The sequence below is a fragment of the Nannospalax galili genome, unplaced genomic scaffold, assembly GCF_000622305.1.
Source record: "Nannospalax galili isolate Female #2095 unplaced genomic scaffold, S.galili_v1.0 scaffold187, whole genome shotgun sequence".
In the NCBI taxonomy this organism is placed as follows: Eukaryota; Metazoa; Chordata; class Mammalia; order Rodentia; family Spalacidae; genus Nannospalax; species Nannospalax galili.
Genome location: NW_008357584.1, coordinates 1128051 through 1141357, shown reverse-complemented (window position 1 = coordinate 1141357; position 13307 = coordinate 1128051).

Genomic DNA, 13307 nt, shown 5'->3' with positions numbered 1-13307 from the left:
CTAAGCAATTTTCCTCATCTTACAGCAGATAGAACAAAGGCCCCAAAGACACCCATACAGAGATCCCCAGAACCTGTAGCAAAGTAACTTTCTGTAGAAAAAGGAAAGGTGCAGATGAGGCTAAGTTTTCAGAGCTCCAGGTGGGGAGCTAATCCTGGATAAAAATGGGTGGGCTTACCATAGGCCCAGCATAATTGTATAATCCTTAGACACAGGGAACCTTTCCCAGCTGTCAGTGACAGACACAGATTAAGAAGCACATTACGTAGGTTGCTAGCTTTGAAAACAGATGGAGGAGGTCATCAGCCCAGATATGGGGAGGCTCTAGAACTGGGAACAGCTCTTAGCTAATGAAACAAGTGAAAAGGGGGCTGGCTGTCAGTCCTCTAACCAACAGGAACTGAATCAACAACACAGATGAAGAGGAAACAGTCTTCCTTAGGTAACATCATTTTAGCTACAAACCATCTATATAGGACTTCTGGCCTATAGTACTGTAATATTATTAATTTATATATAAGCTGACAATTGGTGGTAATTTGTTAGAGCAGCAACAGGAAACATACATATATCAGTTTCCCCTTTCCAAAGAGTCATACCCCTCTTGCCTCAAGGTCTTTGCTGTGCTCTTGAATCTGTTATGCTTTGTCCATATCTACCTCTCTTAAGAGTCTTTATAAGAAGTTAAAAGCCTCCTTTTCAGAATGATCTTCATATAATCTAAACCAATTCCCCCTTTGTTCCCTGTTGCATCTCCAAGTCTCGGAGTTTCTAGCTCATTTCAGATGGTCTGCAAAATACATGGTTAAGAATGCAGAACTGATCACCCAGTGACAACACACCTCCAAGCACCTGTCTGACCATGCAAGGTGGGATCAGCCAGATGCGTCCTTTGCAAAGGAATGTTTGAAACATTGCTCACTAATAAGTATTCTGTGCAGCAATAATTTGGGTCTATGTGAATGTCCTCTCTCCCAATAACTTTTGACCCCAGATGTTTTGTAAGTTATTAGTGAGATTTGCTACATGCATTATTTTATTGAGTAAAATTTTAAATATTTTAATTATGTCCTATTATACACTTTAAAAAATATTGTATTTATTATTTTATTTTATGTGTACAAGTGTATGTAAGTGCACCCATGTCATGAAATGCCCATGGATGTCAGAAAAGGGCATCAGATCCCCTGGAACTGGAGTTACAGATGGTTGTCAGCCACAGCGTGGGTACTGGGAATCGAACCTGAGTCCTCTGCAAGAGCAGCCAGTGCTCTTAACTGCTGAGACATCTCTCCAGGTCCCCCTTTTCACACTTTTAATAGCTGGCAATATGACTTTTCTCTCATACTTTTCTTCTTTATGCATATCTAGAAAGTATACATCTATTCATATGTATTTGTAAGGATAAACGTGTTTTTCCCAAACGATTATTATTGTTACTCTTTTTGGCGTTTGTTTGTCTCAAATCGAGCTAGCGCTGTCCCATACAAGCTGGCTAGTGTACCCTTTCCATAAGATCATCTTGGACTTTGAGTAACTTGTTGCTTCCTAGCATACACGTCTAAACTCATTATTGTATCTTTTCTGCCCCAAACTTAGACTCAGGAAAACTAAAAAAGATATAAAAATGATGATTGTTTTATGGGGGAAAATTACTATAAACTCACAAAGCATGGCTGAGGAGTGGCTCAGTGGGTACAGTGCTTGCCTCCAAGTCTATTGACCTGAGTTCAGTCCCTGGAATTCATAAGGATTCCATAAGGTAAGCTGTTGTCTGACCTCCACAAGCACCCTCCACCCCCATTCACACAAAATAAAGAAAGAAATGTAACAAAAAATCCTGCCCAATTATTTTTCTGGAAAAACACGTGCTCTTTTACACTTATGGTTACCACAGTAAAATAACAGAAAATTGACTCAAAAACAGGTAGAAATGTGAAACACAATAAAAATGCCTGTTCCATAATTTCCTCTCAATACTTGTTTGAAGCAGGATCTTCTCAAGCTTGCAGGCATCACAACCACCTGGGGGTCTTGTTGAACACAGGCTTTGTGGTTCAGCCCAGGGCTTCCAAACCAGTAGGCCAGGTAAGGGCCTGGAAATTTGTATTTCTAGTAAGTTCCCAGGTAATGCTGGTGCTGGGGTCTAGGAAACTCCTCTTGAGAACTATGTAGATGTTATCTCATGTGATTTCCATGACCTTTCTTGGTATTGCTTTGTTTCTAAGTCTTTAGAATATACTTCTCCGGATGAAATCCAGTGACATACATCACTCTGATCTTCCCAGTGCCTAGATTCTTATCTGGACAATCACTCTTGTGTGACCAGAAGCATGAGATGTAGACAGAAGGTGAGCTGGGCAAGAAGCTGGAATCTGCTCATCTGTTGGCTATCAGAGGGAGTGCTGGTCAAGTTTTCTGATGAAGCCCTCTATGAGGAGATGTGTAACTCTAGAGCTGTAAATTTTTCTTCATCATCCATTAAAATAATTGGGCCGTTACAGCTTCATTCTTAAAACCTCCCAAATCCATCCATTCCTCCATTCTCTTTTATAACAACACGGCAGGAGAGATTTGTCACTTCCTGTCTTTACTGCTGAATTCCTCTTCTAAACATGGCTATATTCTTTTATACTAGGTCACCCATCACCACTGCACCGCCAAATCTCTGTGTTGCCCCTGGTTCCCACAGTGTCACCTTCCAGCAGTTGGTTACGATTCTGCCCTTCTCTGCTTTTCACCTTTACTTGTTCTCCCCTCCCGTCTTAGATTATGGAAATTTAGATAAGAATTAAGTCACATTCTGCGGAGATGTGAGGTACACCAGAATGTAAGCACAATCAGACACACTGGGCCCAAAGCAGAGAGTGCATGGTGGGGAAGTACTATCTGATGGTATTCATGGGAAAGAGACCCGAGATTTGCTGCTCTGTTTTCAAAGTATGCTGGATACAAATCCTGGGTCTCTTTCCCATGCATATGAACTTCTGGGTGACCTGATCTGGCTTTGACTGTCATTGCCATGCCATGAATACCATCAGATGGTACTTCCCCACCCCATGCACTCTGGGCCTTCTGTGTCTGATGTGCTATTTACAATCTGGTATACCTCACATCTCTGCAGAATGCACCTTAATTCTCATCTAAATTTCCATAATCTGAATGAGAATTCTTGTTTACCCCGCTCTTGACTTCTCTTCAAAATTCAATAACAAAATATCTTTTTACTTATATCTCTTAATTTCCTCCTTTCACAAGCAGCCGTGTGACTGAATACTTTAATTTACCCACATACTGAAACACATTTTCTGTAATCAGTCCCAGTGCTTACATTGCCTATTTTATTCTCTGAACCTCTTTGAGATAAACTGTACATAACAGATGATAAAATTTTGTATAGCATGAAGATAATTATGAAATATGGAACAAAGAGCAATAAAAGTATCTTTGTAGCAGTATAAAGAAAAGGAAATGTATGTATACACAGTCATCAGTGTGTATATATAAATATGTGTATATTTACATATATATATATATATTAGGAAGGCAGAATAATCAATGTCATCTTCATTTAGAAAAATTTCTATCCAGAAATTTGAGAAAGATGTTTATCTAGGTTTGATGATTTAAAACCCAATTTAATATGCCCCTTTTAAAAGATTCATATTTTTATATGAAACTAGAATTTTGTTTATATGTATCAAAACTGGATCAACATGAAAGTCTATTTTAAAACCCACCAATGTAAGAGCTATTTCAGATTACAAGTATAGAAATTTCTAGGCCTTATAGATCTGCTGAAGCGCTACATAAATTTTTGAATCAAACTCAAGCATATGATTGTCTCAATCTTTTTTTTATTTACAAAAATAAATATCCAAGACTGAGTAATTTATAAAGAAAAGAGGGCCTTTATGCTCACAGTTTAACAGTCCAAAAGCATGATACCAACATCTACTCTGCTCTGGTGAGGAACTTATGACAGAAAGTAAACAACACCAGGAATATGTACAAGAGAGGTCATACTGTGAGAAGGAAGCTGAAGGGATTCAGATGCCAGAATCATTCCTGTTTACACTCTACACTTGTAGGCACTAGCTAGAATGCCAGGAGAACTATATTAATTTATCCAAAAGGTATTATTCCCAATGACCTAATTAACCTCCCACGAGGCTCCACTTCTTTTTTTATTGAATTTTTTGTGTATTTAATACAAAACAGCTTAAACAATCTTAATCATCATTATACCCCCATCCCCACTGGCACCTTCCCATACCCCTCCCCCCAACTGGAGCCCATGTACTTGGTCATCCCTGTTAAGGCCCACTGGGTTGTCAGTGTCCCCAACCATTCCCCAGTGCAAGTCTGTCCACTGAGCCTAGTCAGCCTATCTAGAGTCTTTTGTTTTAGGAAGATCAGCTCTTCTTCATCTAGCAGCAATCAGTTGCCAACTTTCCTTTCCTGAGGTCTGCTGTTCATTTTCCTAGTTCTATGCTAGGTTATTGTCTGCCTGAGTTTGCATGGGACTTGTGTATGCTGACACCACTGCCATAGAATCATATGAGCAGGTTCCCAGGAGCTTGTAGGACTCTGTTTCTATGTGGTCATACACCTCCTCCATGGCTCTTACAATTTTCCACCCCTTCTTCCACGATGGTCCCTAGAGGTGCCACTTCTTAAAGGTTCCACACCTCCCAACATCAACACATGTAGCACCAAGCTTCTAGCACCCAAACGTTTTTGTACACACTCAAACCTTACCTGAACCATAACAGCAGTGTTGACCCACAAGTGCCTGAAGTACACTAGTCAAATCTACTTGATCCCACTACTCTCCTCAGAATTTCTTATGAAACCAGTCAAAAAGTGCTTATCACATGTCCTATGGTCACTGTACTACAGTTGATCAAGGGTCCTGGTTTTTTTCAATATTTTATTTATTATTTTTATTTTTTATGTGCATGAGTGTTATGCCTGCATATAGGTAAGTATACCTGTGATGTGCAATGCCTGCAGAGGACAGAAGAGGCTGTTGCATCCCCTAGAACTGGAGTTATGAACAGTTGTTAGCTGCCATATGGGTACTGGGATTTGAACCCAGGTCTTCTACAAGAACAGTCAGTGTTCTTAACTGCTAAGCCATCTCTCCAGGTCCCTATTTATTTTTCTTACACACAGTGGATGTCATGACCAACTCCTGGCCTCTGAGAAATGAGGTCATGTATACATACCAGATGTATATTTAGATGGATTTCAAGAACTGGCAAGGATAGCACAATGGGATTAAAAAGAACATGGGCTCGAACACAGTGCAGAGGTCTCCACTTATGTTCTTACTGACTGGGCCAAGCCAAAGAGTTTATTTAACTTCTTTGGACTTTTCTGAGAAATAGGAAAACGAGATTTATCTTACATGACATATAAAAATCAAGTGAACAGTTATTTAAAAATACTTTGTAAAAGGCCACATCCTCATCCGTATCTATATCAAGCCATCCATCCAGTTATTTCACTTTCTTGAATCACTCTGTTTCTACCCAGTTCTGATAATATAGAGTGAACTCTTATATTTTGTGTACTAAGTCCATATACTGTAAATGTATAAAAGCACTGACAGGTGAGCCAATTCTCCTCAGGAACTGATGGCTACTCCAGACCTTTATCCAGCATATTTCTCTGTCATGTCAACATTTATGATTTCTCATTTATTATATTTCCAAGTAAAAGCTAACAAGATTTCTTTATGCCATAGGTTAAGAAACAGAACCAAATTCACCCAGTAGAGTTTTACTGAATGGAATTACTTATAAACAGATGTTCTCCATATTTTACCATAAGGTAGCCCAATATATGTTAATTGTAAAAAAATAATGAATGAATAGAGTAAGATATTGAAGCCAAGTGTGGTGGGCCTGTTATCTTAGCACTTGGGAGAGGTCAGCCTGGGCTACACAGCAAGTTCCAGATCAGCCTGGATACATGACATATTGTCTCAAAACAAATAAGAAAACAAAAAGTCAGATGAATAAAGAAAGATACTGAGAACTACAGGGTTAAAACATTGTCTCCATTAGATAGGTCAACAGGACAGAGAATTGACAGAGAGACATCTGAATTTTAAAATACCATATATCAAATGGACCTAACAGACATCTACCGAATATTCCACCCAAGCAACAAAGAATATACTTTTTATTCAGTGCCCTATGGAACCTTCTCCAAAAGTGACCATATACTGAGGTACAAAACAAATCTCAACAAATACAAAAAGATTGAAATAATTTCATGCATTCTATCAGGCCATAATGCAATAAAGCTTAAAATCAACACCGGAAGAAACCCTAGTAACCACATAAACACATGGAGATTAAACAACACACTCCTGAATGATGAATGTGTCAAAGGAGAAATTAAGAAAGAAATAAAAGTATTCTGGAAACTAAATGAAAGGGACAATACAACACACACACACACACACACACACACACACACACACACAAACCTCTGGGACACGTTGAAAACAGTCCTTGGAGGGAAGTTCCTAGTTCTAAGCTCCTACATTAAAAAATTGGAAAGAACACAAATAACTGACTTAATACTGCAACTCAAGACACTTGAAAAGCTACAATAAATGAAACCCACACCTAGCAGACAAGAAGAAATAACAAAAATCAAAGCAGAAAATAATGAAATATAAAGAAAGAAAACAATACAAAGAATCAAAGAGCTGGTTGTTTGAGAAGATAAACAAGACTCATAGACTGCTAGCCCAGTTAACCAAAAGAAAGAAAGAGAACCTCCTAATCAACAAAATCAGAGCTGGAAGGAGAAACATCACAACAGACACCAGAAAGATCCAGAACATTATAAGGGAATACTTTAAAAACTTATATGATACTACATTTGAAAACCTAAAAGAAATGAGTGGGTACCTAAAAGCATGGAAACTACCAACACTGAACCAAGAAGAGATTAACAGCTTAAACAGACCCATAACACATAAAGAAATTGAAACAGTAATACAAAACCTCCAGACTGAAAAAAGCCCAGGACCAGATGGATTTATAGCAGAATTCTATCAGACATTTAAAGATCTACATCCAATTCATAAATTATTCAAAATTATAGAAACAGAGGGAGAACTCCCAAATTCCTTCTCTGAAGCCAGTATCACTCTAATACTAAAACCAGGTAAAGATACAACCAAAAAAGGAAACTATAGACCCATATCCTTAATGAACATAGATGCAAAAATTCTCAACAAGATACTTGTAAACCGCATACAGACACACATCAAAAAGACCATCCACCATGATCAAGTCAGCTTTATTCCAGAGATGCAGGGATGGTTCAATATACGTAAGTCAATAAACATCTTAAATCATATAAATGGGCTCAAAGACAAGAACCACATGGTCATCTCAATAGATGCAGAGAAGGCCTTTGACAAAACTCATCATGCATTTATGTTCAAAGTCCTAGAGGGAATTGGACTGGAGGGAACATACCTCAACATAATTAAAGCCATATATAACAAACCCACAGACAATATCATTGTAAATGGAGAAAAACTGGAAGTATTTCCATTGAAATAAGGAACCAGACAAGGCTGTCCACTATCTCTACTCCTCTTTAACATAGTGCTTGAAACTCTTACAAGAGCAATAAGACAAGAGGAGTAAATGAAATTAAAGGAGTAATAATTGGAAAAGAAGAGATCAAATTATCCCTTTTTGCAGATGATATATTATATCTAAGAGACACCAAAAATTCTACCAGAAAAATTCTAGAAATGATAAACACTTATAGGAAAGTTGCAGGTTACAAAATTAATCTACAAAGTCTGTAACATTTCTATATACCAATAACAAGTAATCAGAGAAAGAGTACATGTAAACACTCCCCTTCACCATAGCTGCAAATAAATAAACAAATAAAATACCTTGGAATAAACCTGACCAAAAACACTAAAGACCTCTACAATGAAAATTTTAAATCTTTAAAGAAAGAGATGGAGGAAGACATCAGAAGATGGAAGGACCTCCCATGCTCATGGATTGGAGGAATTAATAGTGTGAAAATGACCATCCTACCAAAAGCAATTTATAGATTCAATGCAATCCCAATCAAAATCCCCATGACATTTTTCCCAGAATTAGATAAAACCATCCTAAGATTCAAATATAAGGACAAAAGACCTCGGATAGCCAAAGCAACCCTGAGCACTAAAAGCAATGCTGAGGGATTACTATACCAGATATTAAACTGTATTACAGAGCTATAGTCATAAAAACAACATGGTATTGGAACAAAAATAGACACATAGACCAAGGGAACAAAATTGAAGACCCAAATGTGAATACATGCAATTTCAGCCACCTGATATTTGATAAAGGGGCCAGGAACATTCACTGGAGGAAAGACAGCATGCTCACCAAATGATGCTGACAAAAGTGTATCTCCACCTATAGAGGAATGAAATTAAACCCCTATTTTGCACCTTGTACAAAAGTCAACTCCAAATGGATGAAAGACTTCAATGTGAAGCCTGAAACTCCTAAACTGCTAGAAACAAACATTGGCAATAACCTACAAGATACCCGTGCAGGAAAGGATTTTCTAAACTGGACATCAATTGCTCAGGAAACAAGGTCAAGAATCAACCAACGGGACCTCATTAAACTAAAAAGATTCTGTACATCAAAAGAATCAACCAAGGAAGCGAAGAGAAAACGCACAGAATGGAAGAAAGTAACACATCTGACAGAGGTTTAATATACAGAATAGATAACAAACTCAAAAAGACAAAGAATCAAGAAAGGAAGTAACCAAATTAAAAGATGGGCTAAGGAAGTGAACAGAGGGTTCTCAAACAAAGAGATAAAGATGGCTAAGAAGCATCTTAAAATGTGTTCAACATCACTAGTAATTAGGGAATTGCAAATTAAAACCACCTTAAGATTTCGTCTTACCCCAGTCAGGCTGGCTAAGATCAAGAGAAAAATTATACCAAATGTTAGAGAGGATGTGGGAGAAGAGAACAAATGATACCAAATGTTGGGAAAGGGGAATGATCATCCACTGCTGATGGGATTGCAAACTTGTTTAACTCCTATGGAAAGCAGTGTGGGGACCCCTTAAAAAACTAAAAACAAACCTATCATTTGACCCAGTTATACTACTCCTTGGCATATACGCAAACAACTCATCCTATTGCAGAGACACTTGCACATCCATGTTTGTTGCTGCTGTTTACACAATTGCTAAGAGATGGAAGCAAGATAATGAAAATGTGGTTCATTTGTACAATGGAGTTTTACTCAGCAGTAAAGAAAGATGAAGTCATGGAATTTGCTGGTAAGTGGATGGAACTAGAAACTGTTACACTAAGTGAAGTAACAGACTCAGAAAAAAATCGACATATTTTGTCCCTCATATGTGGATCCTAGAACCAAACCCTGTTAAGTATCCAGACATAACTACAGGAACCAGGATAATGGAAAGGAACCAGGGAGGTAGAGAAAAAGAAAGAATCTGAAAGAGAAGAACAGTAGGAAACAGGTGTTAATAAGGGAGACATGGATAAAAATGTGGTTATTTTAAGGGGAGGGGAGAGGGAAAGTTATACAAGGAACCTAGAGGATAAAGGGAAAGAAGGAGCTCAAGAGAAGTGGGACCATAGGAGAAGAGATAAATGGGAAAAATGGGGCACTTTAAATGGGGAAACCACAGTGGAAGGGTTAGACAATGTGAGAGATAAATAATGCCTAGCTAGTTAAAAAAGAAACCAGAGGGAGCCATATTAATTGAACAACCTACTGACAAATTATACATACAAGTAGATCAAGAAATATAATACATGTCTAGGCAAGGTATATCTGAGAGCATTTGGTCTTTACCCAAGCTGTATCTACATGGCACATGGTAATTAAAAGTACCAGACTGGTGGAACTAACATTCTTGGATGTTTAACAGCCATATTATGAGACCTATACTAATTTGGTCAGAGGGACATACAGGATAGTTTTTGCTCCTTGCTCTCCTAGGTCAACTAAGTTCCAGGGGACTATGACCATCTCTCAAAATGTCCTGTAACTGTGGTGCATCATCTGTCCTCTTGATTAAGGAGGCCATGGACACCCCACCAGATGGACTTGAACCAATTCCCAGTCTACAAAGAGGAGGATCAACACAGAGGAAACATTTTCTCCATGCTTCCAAGTGAAGGCAGCCATGGTCTAGCAGGACCTTTGACTTATCTTCACATAGATGGAGCTGGTAAAAGAAAGGAGCCAGGGGCTCCTCCTAACCCATGTAACCCCTGAGGAACAGATCCTCAAATAGCCTTAAGAATACAAATAAATTGACTTATCTGGGCCAACTGCAGGGTCTTAAATACCCAAAAGGAAAGTATAACCAAAGGGGTCAATATAATTTTTTATGAGTCTATGTGTATAGCTAAAGGCTACGTAACAAGAAACAATGCCAGACAAGAGATACCTTCCTTTTAGTTATTTATATATATATTTAGTTATTATATTTTAAAATGAAATGGATATCTTTTTAAAGCTTAAAAACTCATTCAATTTTATAGGGTTTATACTGAGTTCCATATTGTAAAACTATATTAACTCAACTGTGAACCTAAAAATTACAACCACTTTTTGAAAGAGATATATCTTTGCTCTGGACACTGTTAATGAGTATGTTAAAGCTGTAATGAAATGCTTCTTCTTTAAAAAAAAAATGGCTAGTGGTATTAAAAAACCTTTTCTAAGTTTCACTGGTATGTGAGGTTACAGCTTCATTAATGTGCATATTTTAGTACACTTCTTGCCTTCCTAATAACATATGGAAATTCAGGTAGTGTTGAGATTTCCCACCCTCAGGTATTTTAGGATATTCTCAGAGTAATGACCTCTTTCCTTCATGTGCTTATGAAGTATTTCAGGACCAGTGTTAGTTTTCAGACACCTTACTACAACTGCCTTGCTTTTGACACATCTGCTTGTAACCTGTGCTGTGGTAGGAAGTGGACAGGAAGGAAAGGTTCCCACCTGACCTCTTTTTGTAAGTCTACATCACACTGCTTTCTTTCTCCCCACCCCCTGCTTCTTTCTAAGTGCAAACAATATCTTAAACATATAAATATATTCTAAACAGTGTCACTCAAATAAATAAGAATCTCAGGAAACAGAATGAGAGAGAGGGATTGTGACAGGGAAAAAGGAGAAGTCATTGTTAGGGCCATCACTCAGAGGTACTTGGAACTTTTTAAGGAAGCATGGAAGCCAGTTAGAATTGTTCCACCGAAGGACAGGATACTGAGACATTTACCCATGGACTTTTGTCCTCCCCTGGCAGAGGGCTGGCCTCAGGAGTAACTCCCTGATACTTCGAGGATAACTATGCATGCAAACTCACAAAGATTTGTAGATTTAGAGAAAGCCTGTTGGCAGAAAGGCACAGTAAGGCAGGTGCATGATATCACAGAGAGTTCAAGTCCTTTCCACCACAGCTGCAGATGAACTCAGAGGTGAGTTGAGGAGATGTGGTCTGGCACACAAAACACATCTATGACAACTAGTGTCAGTGAGATCCAGGCCTCCGGTTAAGCCTATAATTCTACATGATACGATAGAGTAAACATCAGAATGACACATGTAAATAGAAAGTACTTCTAGCACCAAACATTTGTTCTACCTCAAGGGCTGGAAGACAAGAAAAGACAGGATAGTAGGATGTATGGATCATGAACTTCCGAGACAGATCCGAATCAACATCCCTGTTCCATCATTTATTGGCAAATAACTCAATTTATCTGATCCTCCATTTACTCACCTACAAAACAGAAACAAAGAACAGTAATAATGCTAATGGTTTCTTCATGGTATTTACTTCTGACTGGAAGAAATAAGATAATCAATATTAATACCTGCTCTGGTGCCAAGTACAAAGCAACTAGCCAATGAACATTAGACCCTTTCTTCAATTTTTAGAAACAGAATTATTTCCCCACAAATCCTCATTCAGATGAAAATGTACTTATGTTGTTCAGAGTGTTGGCAGCTTGAAAATAATACAAGTCATTTTTGTAGATTCCCAGGAACTTTTAGCTTACTATGCTAATTATAACTTTGCACTATAACCCCAATTGTACCCACACCTGAAAAATATGAAGCTAGCCTCAGTCGATGTGCTTGTGCAAGATCTGACATGGTAGGCTGCTCTGCAACTTCCATCCATCAGTTATGAGTCTCATAGTTTCAGAGACCACCAGGCTCTGGGCAGCAGAACCAGAAAGCTAAATAATAAGAGAAAGAAGCCCATTCCCATGATTTTGAATCAATATCCTTGGTAGAAGACAGGGCTCCTGGCTCTGGGTTTTGTTTAAGATCATTCTAAATCACACCCAGAACCAGAAGCTTTGACTCAACACACTAGCATGTCCCATTTTATTTTAACATTGATTTTTATGAATAATCCTGTCAGTTCTAGGTGGGGAAACCCAGAACAATCAGATTGCATTCAAATTGGCCTCCACACTTAGTAGCAAATCCAAGGACTTAGAAAAAGGTCTTCTTCATTACATTTTTGTCATGATTCTGCTGGGTCACATGAATTTAATTTACTTTTAAAGTTTTCTTTCTTCCTTTCTTTGTCCTCCTAGTCTACACTCAGAAAGACCTTGTCAAACATCTCATCACAAAACAGAACATTCAGGAGTGGCTTGCTGACACCAAGACAAAGTGACAGGACTCAAATCAATGTGTTCGCATCGAAAATGTAAATCAGATATCAAATATCAATACAATCAAAGAATTAATCATTCAGCCAACACATTTAATTCAGATGTGAAATATTTACTTTATTGACTGGCTGATTTGTTGTGTCAAATAATTATTAAAATAATCATCAAAAGGATGGCAACTCTCAAACAGAAATAACTCACTGCTTGTTGCTAAATAACACATTATTACAACTCATTTTACTGACAAAATAAGCTAGAAATGGCTTTTTATGTAGATTCATGTTTATGTGGGCTTTTGGTCAGTTTAACATGAATTTTTATTCATTTTCTTCTGTCTTCTATTTGTTACTGGCCCACTCCTCTGTGATGATCTAAGGCAAATTATCACGGCATGAACCCTTATGGGGCTGATTCTGAACCCTCATTCCCAACTACTTGGTGGGGATAAACCTCCTTCCTAATCTTTTAATAGTTTCCAAAAGTTTTCTGGGGTATTGCCCTAAAAGCACCTCAGTTTTTTTCTCTGCTGTTTTTTTTTTTTCCTGCTTGCTTCTCA